This window comes from Periophthalmus magnuspinnatus, chromosome 11 (genome assembly GCF_009829125.3).
Source record: "Periophthalmus magnuspinnatus isolate fPerMag1 chromosome 11, fPerMag1.2.pri, whole genome shotgun sequence".
Taxonomy (NCBI): domain Eukaryota; kingdom Metazoa; phylum Chordata; class Actinopteri; order Gobiiformes; family Gobiidae; genus Periophthalmus; species Periophthalmus magnuspinnatus.
In genome coordinates, this window is record NC_047136.2 from 16,046,718 (window position 1) to 16,068,781 (window position 22,064).

Genomic DNA, 22,064 nt, shown 5'->3' on the forward strand with positions numbered 1-22,064 from the left:
GTATTTATTTTAAGGACATGCATATACTTGCACATACACAAAATAAGGAAAAATAAATTAAAAAAAATAAAAATAAATAATCCATCTTGGGGGCCACACTGCGAATATTTCAATTATTTTTATTTGTTTACATTTCTAAATCCTTTTGTTTGCGTATTAGCATTAGCCTCTCCAATGTACTCCAGGAAAGGTCCCCAGACTATAAAGAATTCACCTACATCTCCTTATAATATATATGTAAGTCTTTGCAGTGGGAATAGATGTAGAACATTTTTTTAATCAACCAGTGAAGTTTGGTCTTTGTTTTCATCACTGGAGAATTGTTAAACGGGCACAATCCCATAGCATACTTAAGAGTTTCTAGTTACTGTCTTTACGATTTGGCGAGGCATCGGTCCCAGTGAAGAGAATTAAGTTCAATACATTTTAAGATTTTTAAATTAAGTGAATGTATTTGTTAAATTAACTTAAAGTGGGATATTTAGGTCAAATAAATATTTCAAATTAACAACATTTCATAGTGTGCACAGGAGCTCAGTTATTTACCAAGCAGTGCGTTCACATCGCCACAGTGTCTACAAGTTCATGTCTCTTTATGTGGCTATAAACACTAAGATAAGGTTTTCTACTGTCATACAGCTACTCCCTACTGTAGCAAGCGTGTTTTGTGCAAATATAGTAGCATATGTCTCAGTTTAAAAAGTATTTAATTGAGTGCATGTGTGAATCTGAGTAGAACTAGTTTCCAGACTTACAATCTAGATTCAACCTAAAAAAATAAATACATAAAAAAATTATAATAATAATAAAAAAATAATAATAAAATAAAATAAAATAATAATAATGAGAAGAAAAAGAAGTAAAATAAATATCAAGACAATAACTCACTTCATATAGTTTTGATATTAATAACAAAAGTCCTCTAAAAAGACCACAAGAGCGTTTTAAACCTCACCTGAAACATCACGTCAGTTCCTCTAGTGGCCTGTAGATGGCACACTTGAATGACAAATCTTCTGGGCTGCACGTGCCTGGAGCCTGAAGTGAGTGAGCGCGCGCTGTCGACTCCTCTAAACTTTCCCGCCTCCCGTGTGTGTCCCGTGTGTGTCCCCCCCTTCCTCCTCTCCTCTCTCCTCTCTCCGCCTTGTTCCTCCAGCTCCGTGGGTCCTGGAGCAGCAGCAGAGCCGTGGCCGTGTCGTGTCCGGGTGAAGAGTTCATGTCTCGCGCTAATGTGATTTGGCGCACACGCACACTGTTCCACACGCTGTAGCCTGCGCCAGACAGGGAGAGGACAACTGGAGAAGAGACACACGGCTGTACGTACAACTTTAGTGGAGAGGTTAAACATGTTGAGCCCGGGTCTAGTCCTGGTTTATAAAAACGCGTTCACACTCCAATTTAAACTGGGATAAACCTGCTAAAATCGAGGCTAAACTGCGCCAAAAACAGGACCATACCAATGTGAACACTTCGGTTCATAAAGTGACAGAAAAAAATGGAAAGTCAACTGCATGATTTTGTGGAAATAAAAACCTAAAACCATACTTCTGGAACATTCTGGAAAGAAATGCCATAATGTTGAAAAAAGGAACATTTCCACGGAAACAAGCTGGAGGAGAACCGAGCAAGGACGCACGATTTAGTTTAGTCCTCGTATAGTCTTTTTCACACTATAAACATGAAATCTGGACCACTAAGACCTCATGGTGAGTACAGCCATGACCGCACATGAACAAAAGTATCACGCCCTTATCTTTTATAACTATTAAAACACTTACCTTTACAAAATGAGTACAGGCGGCATTTATCTCTCCTTTCCATTGTGAGATTGGATTGGAAAAATATGAGTGGGTTGTGTATTTGCACGGTTTACTGGTTTACTGTCTGCACACAGCTCAGGATAACATCACTATTTTGTAATGCGTGTGAAATCCTTGATATCCTTGATGTATTTAAAAAAAAGCTCAAACCAAACAAACGAATCACGTCCAAAAACAAGACTCTTAAGCACTTTGTTGAATCCAGATGTGTTCCTTTGTGCATTTAAAGCCATACAACAGCTAATATTTGTGGCCAGATACAGTATTTTCTTTACATATAGCTGACTTTATTTTAATTTATACAATTGGAACGGACACAAACCGTCTAAAAGTTCAGAATAAGACTTTTTATTGACTTTAGAAGAAGCATTATCAAACTACTTGTACTTGTGATGACTGCTACTAATAGTCATTGCAACTGTCCCAAAGTATTCTGCATTAATAGAAAAACACATCGTAATGTTTATCATAGCATTGATTTTTTCCAATGCCCTTGGTCACAACATTGTAATACCTTTTCTTTGTATATTTCTATAGCACATTTAGCCCATTCAGCATTCAACCCTCCATAGAACCTGTCTGGCATCTGGTTTACCGTTGTGTGTGTGTTCAGATAGTGGCCCCCAGCGCACTGCCCTTCAGCCAGATGCACTTGGACGCTAGTGGCCCCTGGGAGCCCGATCTGTAATGACTACTGCAGAGACTGTATCTGAGCAGGTGAAGCATGAGTTTGTAATATATGTCTGCATTATAGAGATAAGTCCAGTCTTTACCGTGCAACTGATAAGGGCAATGACTCCAGATATCACAGTGTAAGTGGAGATGTGCATTTAGGGACGCAGGTGAACAAATTAGAGGCAAAATAATCCAGAATTCTGTAGTGGAATGCTTCAATAATGGTCTGGGGTTATCTGGACTACACAGGGTCTAAGTCGAACACACATCCCAAAAGATACTTTATGACAAAGAAAGCAACATTAAAGCAAAATTACAAAAAATAAATAAACCATCTGAGAATTTTTAACAATGTCTAGTCAATAATAATAATGTATTTTAAATCCACAGTATGTAACTTTTTATCTAAAAAAAAATTGTTGAAAAAAATCACATTTTTCATTTTGTCTTGCAAAAAACATGTGCTTACTGTGAGTGGGCTTGCAGCTCCACAAACCTGACTCTTATTTAGCCAGGAGGAGGGACTCTTCCTGCCTGTTTCCATGGAGATATTGTTCCTTTGGCTATAATATCCCACAGGATGGCATGCAGCATAAATATCTCCATTGAAAATGTTCCAAAGTGTGGTTTTAACTTTCTATTTGGATGGAATCATGCTGGTGTTGTACCACCTCCAAAAAGTTACATACTGTATCTTTAAACATCATTGTGCCATAAAAATAATCTTTTGACTAGCTGACCAATAGAAAAAAAAATGCTGACTAGTCGACTACAAATCTTTAGTTGCAGCCCGACAAATCTGTACAACTTCTGTCTCTCCAGTTCACCACTTTTTAAAAATATTTTTTCGTATTTCAGAACAGCTCACATAAGTCATTAATCAAAAGTATTTAAATTAATTTGCAATAATTAATAAGCGTGATCTTGTGATGCAGGCGAGATAAATATGAACTATGAATAATGCAGGCTTTATGACTGGCTTTAGAGGTCAAAAGATAAATCCATCATTTGCATATTAGTTATTTTCTCTGTCTGTTAATAATAAAAATGTGGCCTTATTTTGGGACATACATCAAATAGCTGCTTTGATTAAGAATAGAAGATCACTTATTTTATTTAATGTATTCAGCTGTTAGTTTATTAGAGAAACTAATTTGTTTTTAAAATGAATGATTTCAATGTTAAACGTTGACATGTTTGGTTTATCTAATCTAATATGAAAAGCATTGTGGGTAGTACTGAGTTACATTTGCACATTTACATTCACTTGAGTATTTTTTTAAAGAAATTGCACTTTTCAGAGTACTTTTCTAGCAGCATACTTTCACTCCTACTTGAGTAATATTTTTTATTGAAGTAAGAGTACTCTTACTTGAGTAAATGTTTTGGTTCCTCTTCTCACTGTTAGTAAATGGACATGAGACTTTCTGTTGACGTGAAATTATTTGAACATTTGTGTTTCTTAATTTCTTCGACCACTTCTGTACTTCTACTTGACTAATATTATTTTGAAGTAACTCGTACTCTTGAGTATCATTTTTGGCTACTCTACCCACCTCTGAATATAAGCAATGGCAATTTTACAACATTAACAAAACCAGACAGGCAAACTAATTCATCTATTTATTTCAATGTGTTTAATTTGACTTTGGACTTCCCCAGCTCTGCCCCTCAGTCATTGTTCTGTTCTTTACTGTAGTATTATTCTAGGCCCAGTAGTTGGCAGTAGAAGACTAGCTCTGCGCTCCAGGCTCCACACTCACACATCTCACAGCTGAGACCTGACACCATAAGTAAATTTTAATCTAAATAATCAGATAATGTGTTTATTAGAACCACTGCACTCTCATTTACAAAGTGGAAACAATAGATCTGAGATGTTATCAATGTTTCTACGGCCTCCAGAGCATATTTAAAAGACAGAGGGAAAAACATTACAGATATTAAACTATGGACACACACTAAATGAAGAGCTATCATAGACTGTTGACTGATAAAAACATCCCTCCTGTGTACTGTTACATAAGATGAAAGAAATGGGAAACTCCAATGTCCAATGTATTAGCACAAGGTTATTTTTGTGGTATTTTTATGCAAGGTTGTGGTTAGTTATAGATAATACTTGAATGTCCCTGTAGTAGCAGATTTTGACCTTTGCATTTGACCCATGTTCAAGGCCACTGGGTCCCATCTCCAGATCTTGAGGTATTAGGACTACGTTAGCTGGAAGATTTTACCTATTGTGCATGTTTTGGGTTAATGGAGGAAACTGGAGTAACTGAAGGAAACTTATCCAGACACGGGGATAATGTGCAAACTGCATCGAAAGAGAGTGAAACTGTAAGTCAAGAGTGCTATCCACCATGCCACTGAACTCACCTATAATCACTGTACACCACATAATAGGAAAGACATGTCAGACCCTGAACTTTTGACCTTTGTGTTGGCAGACGAACGATCTAAACGCCTAACCACCCCATACTATTGCTGTCTTTCTTTGTCGTGCAATATCATTTAAAATTTGGAGAGAATTAATACTTCAGAATGAGAATCACTAATCAGGTGATATCTTTCTTTCTGTCTATAGTCCTTGTGTGTAATGAGAGAAGCAGGGGACACCACTAGACCACATTACAGATCAGATCAATGGAGAGGAGATAACGTTTGCAAGAATGCATAATATAGAAATTTAATGCCATACTGTGGAGCATTACAGGCAAGGAAATAACCAACAAGCAGGTGGTAGACTCCCAACCAGAGAAGTTATAGTACATTATTTAAACACCTTTGCACACACACACACGTATTTTTACCTTTATCTGGTACATAATAATTGACCATAAGATTTATTTTTTTATTTCTCATTGTACAGTAGCAATAATCATTTAACTGTGTTTTACTAGTAGAAAAAAAGTAATTGTTAACCAGCACACGACAAATTTAATCTTTATACTCGAGCCCCAAATGCGTAAATACAAAACAAACACAAAGACCAGAGAGTGAAAGCTGAACAAATGTTTTTTTTAGCCACCCTCCCTACATACTCACCTCCCTGTCCCCTCTTGTTCCAGTACTGCCGACATGACTCCTCCAGTACAGACGGTGGAAGCCGCTGACACAAACAGCTGATAACAGAGTCCCTTCTCCTGCTTCTCCTCCATTGTGATGGACCTCTCCCTGACACACTCCTCCACCCAGAGCCAGCCTATCTGTGCTCACCTGCCCCGAGCCTGTCCCCTTATCGGGCCCCTCGCGACAGCCCCGGAGCGCTCTAAGGGGCCAGGGAAGTGCAGACAGCTCGGGAGGGGGGCAGAGGGCAGCAGACAGGACAGTGCAGACAGAAGGGGAGGATGTGAGTGGTGATTGTAGAGGTGAAAGGGCCGATTTAGTCCTGGCGATTCCCTGTCCTCACTGTATCCTTCCTGTACTGTCCACCGCTGTGTGCTGTGCTGAGACTGACTCTGAAACTACAGACTGGACTCGAAGGTTAGTAAAAACAAGGAAGACTCATTTGTAATGTATCAAATTCACCATACTATCATGAATGTTGTTTTAAACATGTGCAAAATTTGAAGATCAAGAATCTTTTTTATAGTAAAAATGAAAGGCGCTGTACCCGATTTTTCTTAAAAACGTGAAAAACAGAACTAATTAAAGCCGCAAGCGGCGATGATGGCCCTCGCCCCCCATGCGACCGCCCCCCCCATGCAACCGCCCGGGGCTGGCCACTGCCCCCACACACCATTTTCCCCGCCCGGCCACCCCACGGCCGCAATCCGCCCCCCTTCACACAGTTTCTATATAAATATGTGTGACCAACACATTATAATGGAGGTCCACGGCGTTGAACCGGCAACCTCGTGCACAATACAGGTATGGTGTAATGGACTTTTTTGCCTCTTTTGAGGTCCACAATGATATCACCAACTTTCATGCCAATCGGACAAAGTTGAGTTTTTTACCTGTACAGTAGGGGGCGCTATGGAGGTCACTGGCCACATATTTATAATGGTTCTCTATTCACAGTTTTAATCCGCATCAGTGATTAGAATTTGAGCTTTTTAGTCTGATCCACGTGTCTGTGAGAGGGAATCAAATATGCAGGAAAGCAGTCATATTTTGACAGTGTGCTGTGCATAAACCAGAAAGAATATCCCCAAAACGTGGATGATTATTGACAATCGACATATGTACATGCTGTATGCAGAGTTTGATGTAATTCGGATGAAAAACCTAGGAGTAGATATGATTCATAGACATGCAAGTCAAAGTGCCAACTGCCAATTTCTTTTCAATTCATTGCGCCCCTGGTGGCCAACAGTGGAAAATAACCCATGGCCCTAATGTAATTTTTTGTTTCTTCTGAGACCATGAATTGATGCCCCAAATTTCATAGGAATTGGATAATGTTGGCATTTCACCCCTATGGTAGGGGGTGCTATAGTGTTCATTTTGATTAAAATTAATATTGCATTCCATTCAAGGCCCAATCTTGCATATGTGATGTGAATGTGAGCTCTGTAGGGCAATGCTTGTGGTCGTGAGAGGACATTGAAAAAACAGGAAACTAAGGCGTATTTCGGTGGCGGCGTACGGGCGAACCGTGTGGAATTCGGAGAAAACGTGGATAACTTTTGAAAACCCATGTGTCTGGATGTGGCATGTGAAATCTGAGCTCATTTGGACCAAAAACCTGAGACTAGTAGCGTTTTGAAAACACGCTGCGAATGAAGTGGCGAATTTTTGATCCAAAATGGCCGATTTCCTGTCCATCATACAGCAGTGCTTCAATTCATTTTTATGCTTGTTCCATGGTGCTCTATCACTGTTCCGAATTTTGTGCATGTATTCCAAAATTAAACAGGCTCCTCTCCCATAGGGGTGAAATTTTAGGTGGCGTTGTCGAGTCAGGGGGCATGGGACATTTTCCCGACACCAATTTTATGAAATTTTTCGCCGAGCCGGTCGATTCTATACCCCCATGTGAGACTTTTCGTGAATGTTCAGGGGGTGAAAAATGTGATTGTTTTGGCGGAAAAACGAAGAACAATGTTAATATGCAGTGTGGCCCTGGGCTGTGTGGCCCTGACTCTATATGAGAGGGGTCTGTGGCGTTGCACCGGCAACCACGTACATAATACAGGTATGGTGTAATGGACTTTTTTGACCCTTTTAATGCCCTCAATTATCTCCCCAAGTTTCATGCCAATCGGACAAAGTTGTATATTTTACTAATACTGTAGGGGGCGCTATAGTGTTCATTTAGATACTAATTAATAGTGCATTCTGTTAATACCCTCATATCACACGTGTGATGTGAATTTGAGCTGTGTAGACCAATGCATGTGCGTGTCAGACATTTGTAAATGATTTTATTTGGAGTCTTTGCACCCCTGGTGGCCAAGTGTGGAAAATGATTCATGGCCATAATGTAATTTTTTGTTTCTTCTGATGCTACTGATTTATTCCCCGAATTTCGTAGGAATCCGATAATGTTGGCATTTCACCCCTATGGTAGGGGGCGCTATAGTGTTCATTTTGATTAAAATTAATATTGCATTCCATTCAAGGCCCAATCTCGCATATGTGATGTGAATGTGAGCTCTTTAGGGCAATGCCTGTGGTCGTGAGAGGACATCGAAAAAACAGGAAATGAAGGCGTATTTCGGTGGCGGCGTACGGGCGAACCGTGTGGAATTCGGAGAAAACGTGGATAACTTCTGAAAACCCATGTGTCTGGATGTGGCATGTGAAATCTGAGCTCATTTGGACCAAAAACCTGAGACTAGTAGCGTTTTAAAAACACGCTGCGAATGAAGTGGCAAATTTTTGATCCAAAATGGCCGACTTCCTGTCTGTCATAGAGCAGTGCTTCAATTCATATTTATGCTTGTCCCCCCATTCTCTATCACTGTTCTGATTTTTGTGTGTGTTGTCCAAAATAAACCAGGCTCCTCTCCCATAGGGGTGAATTTTTAGGTGGCGCCGTCGAGTCAGGGGGCATGGGACATTTTGCCGACACCAATTTTATGAAATTTTTCGCAGAGCCGGTCGATTCTATACCCCCATGTGAGACTTTTCGTGAATGTTCAAGGGGGGAAAAATGCGATTGTTTTGGCAGAAAAACGAAGAACAATGTTAATATGCAGTGTGGCCCTGAGCTGTGTGGCCCTGACTCTATATGAGAGGGGTCTGTGGCTTTGTACCGGCAACTACGTACATAATACAGGTATGGTGTAATTGACTTTGTTGACCCTTTTAATGCCCCCAATTATCTCCCCAAGTTTCATGCCAATCGGACAAAGTTGTGTATTTTACCAATACTGTAGGGGGCGCTATAGTGTTCATTTAGATAACAATTAATAGTGCATTCTATTAATACCCTCACATCACACGTGTGATGTGAATTTGAGCTGTGTAGACCAATGCATGTGCGTGTCAGACATTTTAAAATGATTTTATTTGGAGTCTTTGCGCCCCTGGTGGCCAACCGTGGAAAATTACTCATGGCCATAATGTAATTTTTTGTTTCTTCTGATGCCCCTGATTTATTCCCCGAATTTCGTAGGAATCCGATAATATTGGCGTTTCACCCCTATGATAGGGGGCGCTATAGTGTTCATTTTTATTACAATTAATAATCCATTTTATTAATACCCTCATATCACACGTGTGATGTGAATTTGAGCTGTGTAGACCAATGCATGTGCGTGTCAGAAATTTTTAAATGATTTTTTTTGGAGTCTTTGCGCCCCTGGTGGCCAAGTGTGAAAAATGACCTATGCCCGTAATATTATTTTTTGGTCCACGTCATTCCCCCAATTTATTTCCCGAATTTCGTAGGAATCCGATAATGTTGGCGTTTCACCCCTATGGTAGGGGGCGCTATAGTGTTCATTTTGATTAAAATTAATATTGCATTCCATTCATGCCCCAATCTCGCATATGTGATGTGAATGTGAGCTCTGTAGGGCAATGCCTGTGGTAGTGAGAGGACATCGAAAAAACAGGAAACGAAGGCATATTTCGGTGGCGGCATACGGGCGAACCGTGTGGAATTCGGAGAAAACGTGGATAACTTTTGAAAACCCATGTGTCTGGATGTGGCATGTGAAATCTGAGCTCATTTGGACCAAAAACCTGAGACTAGTAGCGTTTTGAAAACACGCTGCGAATGAAGTGGCGAATTTTTGATCCAAAATGGCCGACTTCCTGTCTGTCATAGAGCAGTGCTTCAATTCATTTTTATGCTTGTCCCCCCATTCTCTATCACTGTTCTGCTTTTTGTGTGTGTTTTCCAAAATAAACCAGGCTCCTCTCCCATAGGGGTGAATTTTTAGGTGGCGCCCTCGAGTCAGGGGGCATGGGACATTTTCCCGACACCAATTTTATGAAATTTTTTGCCGAGCCGGTCGATTCTATACCCCCATGTGAGACTTTTTGTGACTGTTCAGGGGGTGAAAAATGCGATTGTTTTGGCGGAAAAACGAAGAACAATGTTAATATGCAGTGTGGCCCTGAGCTGTGTGGCTCTGACTCTATATGAGAGGGGTCTGTGGCTTTGCACCGGCAACCGTGTACATAATACAGGTATGGTGTAATGGACTTTTTTGACCCTTTTAATGCCCACAATTATCTCCCCAAGTTTCATGCCAATCGGACAAAGTTGTGTATTTTACCAATACTGTAGGGGGCGCTATAGTGTTCATTTAGATTAAAATTAATATTGCATTCTATTTATGCCCCAATCTCGCATATGTGATGTGAATGTGAGCTCTGTAGGGCAACGCCTGTGGTCGTGAGAGGACATCGAAAAAACAGGAAACGAAGGCGTATTTCGGTGGGGGCGTACGGGCGAATCGTGTGGAATTTGGAGAAAACGTGGATAACTTCTGAAAACCCATGTGTCTGGATGTGGCATGTGAAATATGAGCTCATTTGGACCAAAAACCTGAGACTAGTAGCGTTTTGAAAACACGCAGCGAAAAATTTGGCGAATTTTCGATTCAATATAGCCGACTTCCTGTCTGTCATAGAGCAGTGCTTCAATTCATATTTATGCTTGTCCCCCCATTCTCTATCACTGTTCTGATTTTTGTGTGTGTTTTCCAAAATAAACCAGGCTCCTCTGCCATAGGGGTGAAATTTTAGGTGGCGCCGTCGAGTCAGGGGACATGGGACATTTTGCCGAAACCAATTTTATTAAATTTTTCGCAGAGCCGGTCGATTCTATACCCCCATGTTAGACTTTTCGTGAATGTTCAAGGGGTGAAAAATGCGATTGTTTTGGCAGAAAAACGAAGAACAATGTTAATATGCAGTGTGGCCCTGAGCTGTGTGGCCCTGACTCTATATGAGAGGGGTCTGTGGCTTTGCACCGGCAAGCATGTACATAATACAGGTATGGTGTAATTGACTTTTTTGACCCTTTTAATGCCCCCAATTATCTCCCCAAGTTTCATGCCAATCGGACAAAGTTGTGTATTTTACCAATACTGTAGGGGGCGCTATAGTGTTCATTTACATAACAATTAATAGTGCATTCTATTAATACCCTGATATCACATGTGTGATGAGAATTTCAGCTGTCTAGAACCATGTATGTGCGTGTAAGAAATTTTTTTATGATTTTTTTTTAGTATTTGCGCCCCTGGTGGCCAACCGTGGAAAATGACTCATGGCCATAATGTAATTTTTTGTTTCTTCTGATGCCATTGATTTATTCCCCGAATTTCGTAGGAATACGATAATGTTGGCGTTTCACCCCTATGGTAGGGGGCGCTATAGTGTTCATTTTTATTACAATTAATAATCCATTTTATTAATACCCTCACATCACACGTGTGATGTGAATTTGAGCTGTGTAGACCAATGCATGTGCGTGTCAGAAATTTTTTTATGATTTTTTTTTTGTATTTGCGCCCCTGGTGGCCAACCGTGGAAAATGAGTCATGGCCATAATGTAATTTTTTGTTTCTTCTGATGCCACTGATTTATTCCCCGAATTTCGTAGGAATCCGATAATGTTGGCGTTTCACCCCTATGGTAGGGGGCGCTATAGTGTTCATTTTTATTACAATTAATAATCCATTTTATTAATACCCTCATATCACACGTGTGATGTGAATTTGAGCTGTGTAGACCAATGCATGTGCGTGTCAGGCATTTTTAAATGATTTTTTTTGGAGTCTTTGCGCCCCTGGTGGCCAAGTGTGAAAAATGGCCTATGCCCGTAATATTATTTTTTGGTCCACGTCATGCCCCCAATTTATTTCCCGAATTTCGTAGGAATCCGATAATGTTTGCGTTTCACCCCTATGATAGGGGGCGCTATAGTGTTCATTTTGATTAAAATTAATATTGCATTCCACTCATGCCACAATCTCGCATATGTGATGTGAATGTGAGCTCTGTAGGGCAATACCTGTGGTCGTGAGAGGACATCGAAAAAACAGGAAACGAAGGCATATTTCGGTGGCGGCGTACGGGCGAACCGTGTGGAATTTGGAGAAAACGTGGATAACTTTTGAAAACCCATGTGTCTGGATGCGGCATGTAAAATTTGAGCTCATTTGGACCAAAAACCTGAGACTAGTAGCGTTTTGAAAACACGCTGCGAAAAATTTGGCGAATTTTCGATTCAATATAGCCGACTTCCTGTCCGTCCTAGGGCCGCACTATGATTGGCTTTTTTGCTTGTCTCCATGAGCTCTATCACTGGTGTGAATTTCGTCAAGCTAGGGCGAAAAATGCGTGTCGGCTCCCAATTCATTTTAAAATTTTGAATTTTCTAGGTGGCGCTGTCGAGCCAGTGTGTGTGGGTCATTTTCGTGATGCATATTTTCTTGAATTTTTTGCGAAGCTGGTCGATTTGATACCCCCATGTGCGACTTTTCGTTGACGTTCAGGGGGTGAAAATTGCGATCCAAGGGGGGGAAAAAAAATAATAATAATTAAAGCCGCAAGCGGCGATGATGGCCCTCGCCCCCCATGCGACCGCCCCCCCATGCGACCGCCCGGGGCCGGCCACCGCCCCCACGCACCATTTTCCCCGCCTGGCCACCCCACGGCCGCAATCCGCCCCCCTTCACACAGTTTCTATATAAATATGTGTGACCAACACATTATAATGGAGGTCCACGGCATTGAACAGGCAACCTCGTGCACAATACAGGTATGGTGTAATGGACTTTTTTGCCTCTTTTGAGGTCCACAATGATATCACCAACTTTCATGCCAATCGGACAAAGTTGAGTTTTTTACCTGTACAGTAGGGGGCGCTATGGAGGTCACTGGCCACATGTTTATTATGGTTCTCTATTCACAGTTTTAATCCGCATCAGTGATTAGAATTTGAGCTTTTTAGTCTGATCCACGTGTCTGTGAGAGGGAATCAAATATGCAGGAAAGCAGTCATATTTTGACAGTGTGCTGTGCATAAACCAGAAAGAATATCCCCAAAACGTGGATGATTATTGACAATAATCATGTGTACATGCCGTATGTGGAGTTTGAGGAAATTTGGATGAAAAACCTAGGACTAGAGAGGTTTCATTTGCACTTAAGGAAAAGTCGTGTAGGAATTTAAATCCAATGACGAAGTCATATTTTGAGGGCATCCTACTCATGAACCATAAAGAATATCCCCAAAACGTGGATGATTATTGACAATCGACATATGTACATGGTGTATGTGGAGTTTGAAGTAATTCGGATGAAAAACCTAGGAGTAGATATGATTCATAGACATGCAAGTCAAAGTGCCAAGTGCCAATTTCTTTTCAATTCATTGCACCCCTGGTGGCCAACAGTGGAAAATAACCCATGGCCATAATGTAATTTTTTGTTTCTTTTGAGACCATGAATTGATGCCCCAAATTTCATAGGAATTGGATAATTGTTGCCTTTCACCCCTATGGTAGGGGGCGCTATAGTGTTCATTTTTATTACAATTAATAATCCATTTTATTAATACCCTCACATCTCTTGTGTGATGTGAATTTGAGCTGTGTAGACAAATGCATGTGCGTGTCAGACATTTTTAAATGATTTTTTTTGGAGTCTTTGCGCCCCTGGTGGCCAAGTGTGAAAAATGACTTATGCCCGTAATATTATTTTTTCGTCCACATCATGCCCCCAATTTATTCCCCGAATTTCGTAGGAATCCGATAATGTTTGCGTTTCACCCCTATGGTAGGGGGCGCTATAGTGTTCATTTTGATTAAAATTAATATTGCATTCCATTCATGCCCCAATCTCGCATATGTGATGTGAATGTGAGCTCTGTAGGGCAATGCCTGTGGTCGTGAGAGGACATCGAAAAAATAGGAAACGAAGGCATATTTCGATGGCGGCGTACGGGCGAATCGTGTGAAATTCTGAGAAAACGTGGATAACTTTTGAAAACCCATGTGTCTGGATGCGGCATGTGAAATCTGAGCTCATTTGGACCAAAAACCTGAGACTAGTAGCGTTTTGAAAACACGCTGCGAATGAAGTGGCGAATTTTTTATCCAAAATGGCCGACTTCCTGTCTGTCATAGAGCAGTGCTTCAATTCATTTTTATGCTTGTCCCCCCATTCTCTATCACTGTTCTGATTTTTGTGTGTGTTTTCCAAAATAAACCAGGCTCCTCTCCCATAGGGGTGAATTTTTAGGTGGTGCCGTCGAGTCAGGGGGCATGGGACATTTTCCCGACACCAATTTTATGAAATTTTTCGCAGAGCCGGTCGATTCTATACCCCCATGTGAGACTTTTCGTGAATGTTCAGGGGGTGAAAAATGCGATTGTTTTGGCGGAAAAACGAAGAACAATGTTAATATGCAGTGTGGCCCTGAGCTGTGTGGCTCTGACTCTATATGAGAGGGGTCTGTGGCTTTGCACCGGCAACCGTGTACATAATACAGGTATGGTGTAATTGACTTTTTTGACCCTTTTAATGCCCCCAATTATCTCCCCAAGTTTCATGCCAATCGGACAAAGTTGTGTATTTTACCAATACTGTAGGGGGCGCTATAGTGTTCATTTAGATAACAATTAATAGTGCATTCTATTAATACCCTGATATCACACGTGTGATGTGAATTTGAGCTGTGTAGACCAATGCATGTGCGTGTCAGAAATTTTTTAATGATTTTTTTTTTAGTATTTGCGCCCCTGGTGGCCAACCGTGGAAAATTACTCATAGCCATAATGTAATTTTTTGTGTCATCTGATGCCACCGATTTATTACCCGAATTTCGAAGGAATCCGATAATGTTGGCTTTCACCCCTATGGTAGGGGGCGCTATAGTGTTCATTTTTATTACAATTAATAATCCATTTTATTAATACCCTCACATCACACGTGTGATGTGAATTTGAGCTGTGTAGACCAATGCATGTGCGTGTCAGACATTTTTAAATGATTTTTTTTGGAGTCTTTGCGCCCCTGGTGGCCAAGTGTGAAAAATGACCTATGCCTGTAATATTATTTTTTGGTCCACGTCATGCCCCCAATTTATTCCCCGAATTTCGTAGGAATCCGATAATGTTTGCGTTTCACCCCTATGGTAGGGGGCGCTATAGTGTTCATTTTGATTAAAATTAATATTGCATTCCATTCATGTCCCAATCTCGCATATGTGATGTGAATGTGAGCTCTGTAGGGCAATGCCTGTGGTCGTGAGAGGACATCGAAAAAACAGGAAACGAAGGCGTATTTTGGCGGCGGCGTACGGGCGAACCGTGTGGAATTCGGAGAAAACGTGGATAACTTTTGAAAACCCATGTGTGTGGATGTGGCATGTGAAATCTGAGCTCATTTGGACCAAAAACCTGAGACTAGTAGCGTTTTGAAAACACGCTGCGAAGGAAGTGGCGAATTTTTGATCCAAAATGGCCGACTTCCTGTCTGTCATAGAGCAGTGCTTCAATTCATATTTATGCTTGTCCCCCCATCCTCTGTCACTGTTCTGATTTTTGTGTGTGTTTTCCAAAATAAACCAGGCTCCTCTCCCATAGGGGTGAATTTTTAGGTGGCGCTGTCGAGTCAGGGGGCATGGGACATTTTCCCGACACCAATTTTATGAAATTTTTCGCTGAGCCGGTCGATTCTATACCCCCATGTGAGACTTTTCGTGAATGTTCAGGGGGTGAAAAATGCGATTGTTTTGGCAGAAAAACGAAGAACAATGTTAATATGCAGTGTGGCCCTGAGCTGTGTGGCCCTGACTCTATATGAGAGGGGTCTGTGGCTTTGCACCGGCAACCACGTACATAATACAGGTATGGTGTAATGGACTTTTTTGACCCTTTTAATGCCCACAATTATCTCCCCAAGTTTCATGCCAATCGGACAAAGTTGTGTATTTTACCAATACTGTAGGGGGCGCTATAGTGTTCATTTAGATAACAATTAATAGTGCATTTTATTAATACCCTCACATCACACGTGTGATGTCAATTTGAGCTGTGTAGACCAATGCATGTGCGTGTCAGAAATTTTTTTATGATTTTTTTTTTTAGTATTTGCGCCCCTGGTGGCCAACCGTGGAAAATGACTCATGGCCATAATGTAATTTTTTGTTTCTTCTGATGCCCCTGATTTATTCCCCGAATTTTGTAGGAATCCGATAATATTGGCGTTTCACCCCTATGATAGGGGCCGCTATAGTGTTAATTTTTATTACAATTAATAATTTATTTTATTAATACCCTCATATCACACGTGTGATGTGAATTTGAGCTGTGTAGACCAATGCATGTGCGTGTCAGACATTTTTAAATGATTTTTTTTGGAGTCTTTGCGCCCCTGGTGGCCAAGTATGAAAAATGACCTATGCCCGTAATATTATTTTTTGGTCCACGTCATGCCCCCAATTTATTCCCCGAATTTCGTAGGAATCCGATAATGTTTGCGTTTCACCCCTATGGTAGGGGGCGCTATAGTGTTCATTTTGATTAAAATTAATACTGCATTCCATTTATGCCCCAATCTCACATATGTGATGTGAATGTGAGCTCTGTAGGGCAATGCCTGTGGTCGTGAGAGGACATCGAAAAAACAGGAAACGAAGGCGTATTTCGGTGGCGGCGTACGGGCGAACCGTGTGGAATTTGGAGAAAACGTGGATAACTTCTGAAAACCCATGTGTCTGGATGTGGCATGTGAAATCTGAGCTCATTTGGACCAAAAACCTGAGACTAGTAGCGTTTTGAAAATACACAACGAAAAATTTGGCGAATTTTCGATTCAATATAGCCGACTTCCTGTCCGTCCCAGGGCCGCACTATGATTGGCTTTTTTGCTTGTCTCCATGAGCTCTATCACTGGTGTGAATTTCGTCAAGCTAGGGCGAAAAATGCGTGTCGGCTCCCAATTCATTTTAAAATTTTGAATTTTCTAGGTGGCGCTGTCGAGCCAGTGTGTGTGGGTCATTTTCGTGATGCATATTTTCTTGAATTTTTTGCCAAGCCGGTCGATTTGATACCCCCATGTGAGACTTTTCGTTGACGTTCAGGGGGTGAAAATTGCGATCCCAGGGGGAGAAAAAAAATAATAATAATAAGAAGAAGAAACCCAGGAAGAACAATGCCCCTCGCCATCACTTCGTGAGTGGCGAGGGCCAATAATTAAAGCCGCAAGCGGCGATGATGGCCCTCGCCCCCCGCGCGACCGCCCACCCATGCGACCGCCCGGGGCCGGCCACCGCCCCCACGCACCATTTTCCCCGCCTGGCCACCCCACGGCCGCAATCCGCCCCCCTTCACACAGTTTCTATATAAATATGTGTGACCCACACATTATAATGGAGGTCCACGGCGTTGAACCGGCAACCTCGTGCACAATACAGGCATGGTGTAATGGACTTTTTTGCCTCTTTTGAGGTCCACAATGATCTCACCAACTTTCATGCCAATCGGACAAAGTTGAGTTTTTTACCTGTACAGTAGGGGGCGCTATGGAGGTCACTGGCCACATGTTTATAATGGTTCTCTATTCACAGTTTTAATCCGCATCAGTGATTAGAATTTGAGCTTTTTAGTCTGATCCATGTGTCTGTGAGAGGGAATCAAATATGCAGGAAAGCAGTCATATTTTGACAGTGTGCTGTGCATAAACCAGAAAGAATATCCCCAAAATGTGGATGGTTATTGACAATAATCATGTGTACATGCTGTATGTGGAGTTTGATGTAATTCGGATGAAAAACCTAGGAGTAGATATGATTCATAGACATGCAAGTCAAAGTGCCAAGTGCCAATTTCTTTTCAATTTATTGCGCCCCTGGTGGCCAACAGTGGAAAATAACCCATGGCCATAATGTAATTTTTTGTTTCTTCTGAGACCCTGAATTGATTCCAAGAATTTCAAAGGAATCCGATAATGTTGGCGATTCACCCCTATGGTAGGGGGCGCTATAGTGTTCATTTTGATTAAAACTAATATTGCATTCCACTCATGCCCCAATCTCGCATATGTGATGTGAATGTGAGCTCTGTAGGGCAATGCCTGTGGCCGTGAGAGGACATCGAAAAAACAGGAAACGAAGGCGTTTTTCGGTGGCGCCGTCCGGGCGAACCGTGTGGAAATTGGAGAAAATGTGGATAAGTTATGAAAACCCATGTGTCTGGATGTGGCATGTGAAATCTGAGCTCCTTTGGACCAAAAACCTGAGACTAGTAGCGTTTTGAAAACACGCTGCGAATGAAGTGGCGAATTTTCGATTCAATATAGCCGACTTCCTGTCCGTCCTAGGGCCGCACTATGATTGGCTTTTTTGCTTGTCTCCATGAGCTCTATCACTGGTGTGAATTTCGTCAAGCTAGGGCGAAAAATGCGTGTCGGCTCCCAATTCATTTTTAAATTTTGAATTTTCTAGGTGGCGCTGTCGAGCTGGTGTGCTTCGGACATTGTCGCAATGCCAATTTCATGAAATTTTTCGCCGAACCGGTCGATCCTATACCTATATGTGGGACTTTTCGTCGACGTTCAGGGGGTGAAAAATGCGATTGTTTTAGCTGAAAAACGAAGAACAATGTTAATATGCAGTGTGGGCCTGGGCTGTGTGGCCCTGACTCTATATGAGAGGGGTCTGTGGCTTTGTACCGGCAACCGTGTACATAATACAGGTATGGTGTAATGGACTTTTTTGCCCCTTTTAATGCCCACAATTATCTCCCCAAGTTTCATGCCAATCGGACAAAGTTGTGTATTTTACCAATACTGTAGGGGGCGCTATAGTGTTCATTTAGATAACAATTAATAGTGCATTCTATTAATACCCTCACATCACACGTGTGATGAGAATTTCAGCTGTCTAGAACCATGTATGTGCGTGTAAGACATTTTTTAATGATTTTTTTTGTAGTATTTGCACCCCTGGTGGCCAACCGTGGAAAATGACTAATGGCCATAATGTAATTTTTTGTTTCTTGTGATGCCACTGATTTATTCCCCGAATTTCGTAAGAATCCGATAATGTTTCCCTTTCACCCCTATGGTAGGGGGCGCTATAGTGTTCATTTTGATTAAAATTAATATTGCATTCCATTCATGCCCCAATCTCGCATATGTGATGTGAATGTGAGGTCTGTAGGGCAATGCCTGTGGTCGTGAGAGGACATCGAAAAAACAGGAAACAAAGGCGTATTTCGGCGCCGGCGTACGGGCGAACCGTGTGGAATTTGGAGAAAACGTGGATAACTTTTGAAAACCCATGTGTCTGGATGGGGCATGTGAAATCTGAGCTCATTTGGACCAAAAACCTGAGACTAGTAGCGTTTTGAAAACACGCTGCGAATGAAGTGGCGAATTTTTGATCCAAAATGGCCGACTTCCTGTCTGTCATAGAGCAGTGCTTCAATTCATTTTTATGCTTGTCCCCCCATTCTCTATCACTGTTCTGCTTTTTGTGTGTGTTTTCCAAAATAAACCAGGCTCCTCTCCCATAGGGGTGAATTTTTAGGTGGCGCCGTCGAGTCAGGGGGCATGGGACATTTTCCCGACACCAATTTTATGACATTTTTTGCCGAGCCGGTCGATTCTATACCCCCATGTGAGACTTTTCGTGAATGTTCAGGGGGTGAAAAATGCGATTGTTTTGGCGGAAAAACGAAGAACAATGTTAATATGCAGTGTGGCCCTGAGCTGTGTGGCCCTGACTCTATATGAGAGGGGTCTGTGGCTTTGCACCGGCAACCACGTACATAATACAGGTATGGTGTAATTGACTTTTTTGACCCTTTTAATGCCCCCAATTATCTCCCCAAGTTTCATGCCAATCGGACAAAGTTGTGTATTTTACCAATACTGTAGGGGGCGCTATAGTGTTCATTTAGATAACAATTAATAGTGCAATCTATTAATACCCTCATATCACACGTGTGATGTGAATTTGAGCTGTGTAGACCAATGCATGTGCGTGTCAGACATTTTTAAATGATTTTTTTTGGAGTCTTTGCGCCCCTGGCGGCCAAGTGTGAAAAATGGCCTATGCCCGTAATATTATTTTTTGGTCCACGTCATGCCCCCAATTTATTCCCCGAATTTCATAGGAATCCGATAATGTTTGCGTTTCACCCCTATGGTAGGGGGCGCTATAGTGTTCATTTTGATTAAAATTAATATTGCATTCCATTCATGCCCCAATCTCGCATATGTGATGTGAATTTGAGCTGTGTAGACCAATGCATGTGCGTGTCAGAAATTTTTTTATGATTTTTGTTTTGTATTTGCGCCCCTGGTGGCCAACCGTGGAAAATGACTCATGGCCATAATGTCATTTTTTGTTTCTTCTGATGCCACTGATTTATTCCCCGAATTTCGTAGGAATCCGATAATGTTGCCGTTTCACCCCTATTGTAGAGGGCGCTATAGTGTTCATTTTTATTACAATTAATAATCCATTTTATTAATACCCTCATATCACACGTGTGATGTGAATTTGAGCTGTGTAGACCAATGCATGTGCGTGTCAGACATTTTTAAATGATTTTTTTTGGAGTCTTTGCGCCCCTGGTGGCCAAGTGTGAAAAATGACCTATGCCTGTAATATTATTTTTTGGTCCACGTCATGCCCCCAATTTATTCCCCGAATTTCGTAGGAATCCGATAATGTTTGCGTTTCACCCCTATGGTAGGGGGCGCTATAGTGTTCATTTTGATTAAAATTAATATTGCATTCCATTCATGCCCCAATCACACATATGTGATGTGAATGTGAGCTCTGTAGGGCAATGCCTGTGGTCGTGAGAGGACATCGAAAAAACAGGAAACGAAGGCGTATTTCGGTGGCGGCGTACGGGCGAACCGTGTGGAATTTGGAGAAAACGTGGATAACTTTTGAAAACCCATGTGTCTGGATGTGGCATGTGAAATCTGAGCTCATTTGGACCAAAAACCTGAGACTAGTAGCGTTTTGAAAACACGCTGCGAAAAATTTGGCGAATTTTCGATTCAATATAGCCGACTTCCTGTCTGTCCTAGGGCTGCACTATGATTGGCTTTTTTGCTTGTCTCCATGAGCTCTATCACTGGAGTGAATTTCCTCAAGCTAGGGCGAAAAATGCGTGTCGGCTCCCAATTCATTTTAAAATTTTGAATTTTCTGGGTGGCGCTGTCGAGTCAGGGGACATGGAACATTTTCCCGACACCAATTTTATGAAATTTTTCAACAAGCCGGTCGATTCTATACCCCCATGTGAGACTTTTCGTGAATGTTCAGGGGGTGAAAAATGCGATTGTTTTGGCGGAAAAACGAAGAACAATGTTAATATGCAGTGTGGCCCTGGGCTGTGTGGCCCTGACTCTATATGAGAGGGGTCTGTGGCTTTGCACCGGCAACCACGTACATAATACAGGTATGGTGTAATTGACTTTTTTGACCCTTTTAATGCCCACAATTATCTCCCCAAGTTTCATGCCAATCGGACAAAGTTGTGTATTTTACCAATACTGTAGGGGGCGCTATAGTGTTCATTTAGATAACAATTAATAGTGCATTCTATTAATACCCTCACATCACATTCTGATGCCATTGATTTATTCCCCGAATTTCGTAGGAATCCGATAATGTTGGCGTTTCACCCCTATGGTAGGGGGCGCTATAGTGTTCATTTTTATTACAATTAATAATCCATTTTATTAATACCCTCATATCACACGTGTGATGTGAATTTGAGCTGTGTAGACCAATGCATGTGCGTGTCAGACATTTTTTTATGATTTTTTTTTTGTATTTGCGCCCCTGGTGGCCAACCGTGGAAAATGAGTCATGGCCATAATGTAATTTTTTGTTTCTTGTGATGCCACTGATTTATTCCCCGAATTTCGTAGGAATCCGATAATGTTGGCGTTTCACCCCTATGGTAGGGGGCGCTATAGTGTTCATTTTTATTACAATTAATAATCCATTTTATTAATTCCCTCATATCACACGTGTGATGTGAATTTGAGCTGTGTAGACCAATGCATGTGCGTGTCAGACATTTTTCAATTATTTTTTTTGGAGTCTTTGCGCCCCTGGTGGCCAAGTGTGAAAAATGACCTATGCCCGTAATATTATTTTTTGGTCCACGTCATGCC

At 41.5% G+C, this 22,064-nt stretch overlaps 1 long non-coding RNA gene across 1 annotated transcript in view; it reads left to right on the forward strand.

The window, feature by feature from the left end:
- The first annotated feature begins 2,469 nt into the window (after window positions 1–2,469).
- Window positions 2,470–22,064, forward strand: part of LOC129456656 (uncharacterized) — a 43,863-nt gene continuing 24,268 nt past the window's right edge. Inside the window, exons 1-2 of the long non-coding RNA XR_008648885.1 lie at window positions 2,470–2,537; window positions 5,567–5,981. This is a non-coding gene — a long non-coding RNA (uncharacterized LOC129456656). The remainder of the gene's footprint in view (window positions 2,538–5,566; window positions 5,982–22,064) is intronic.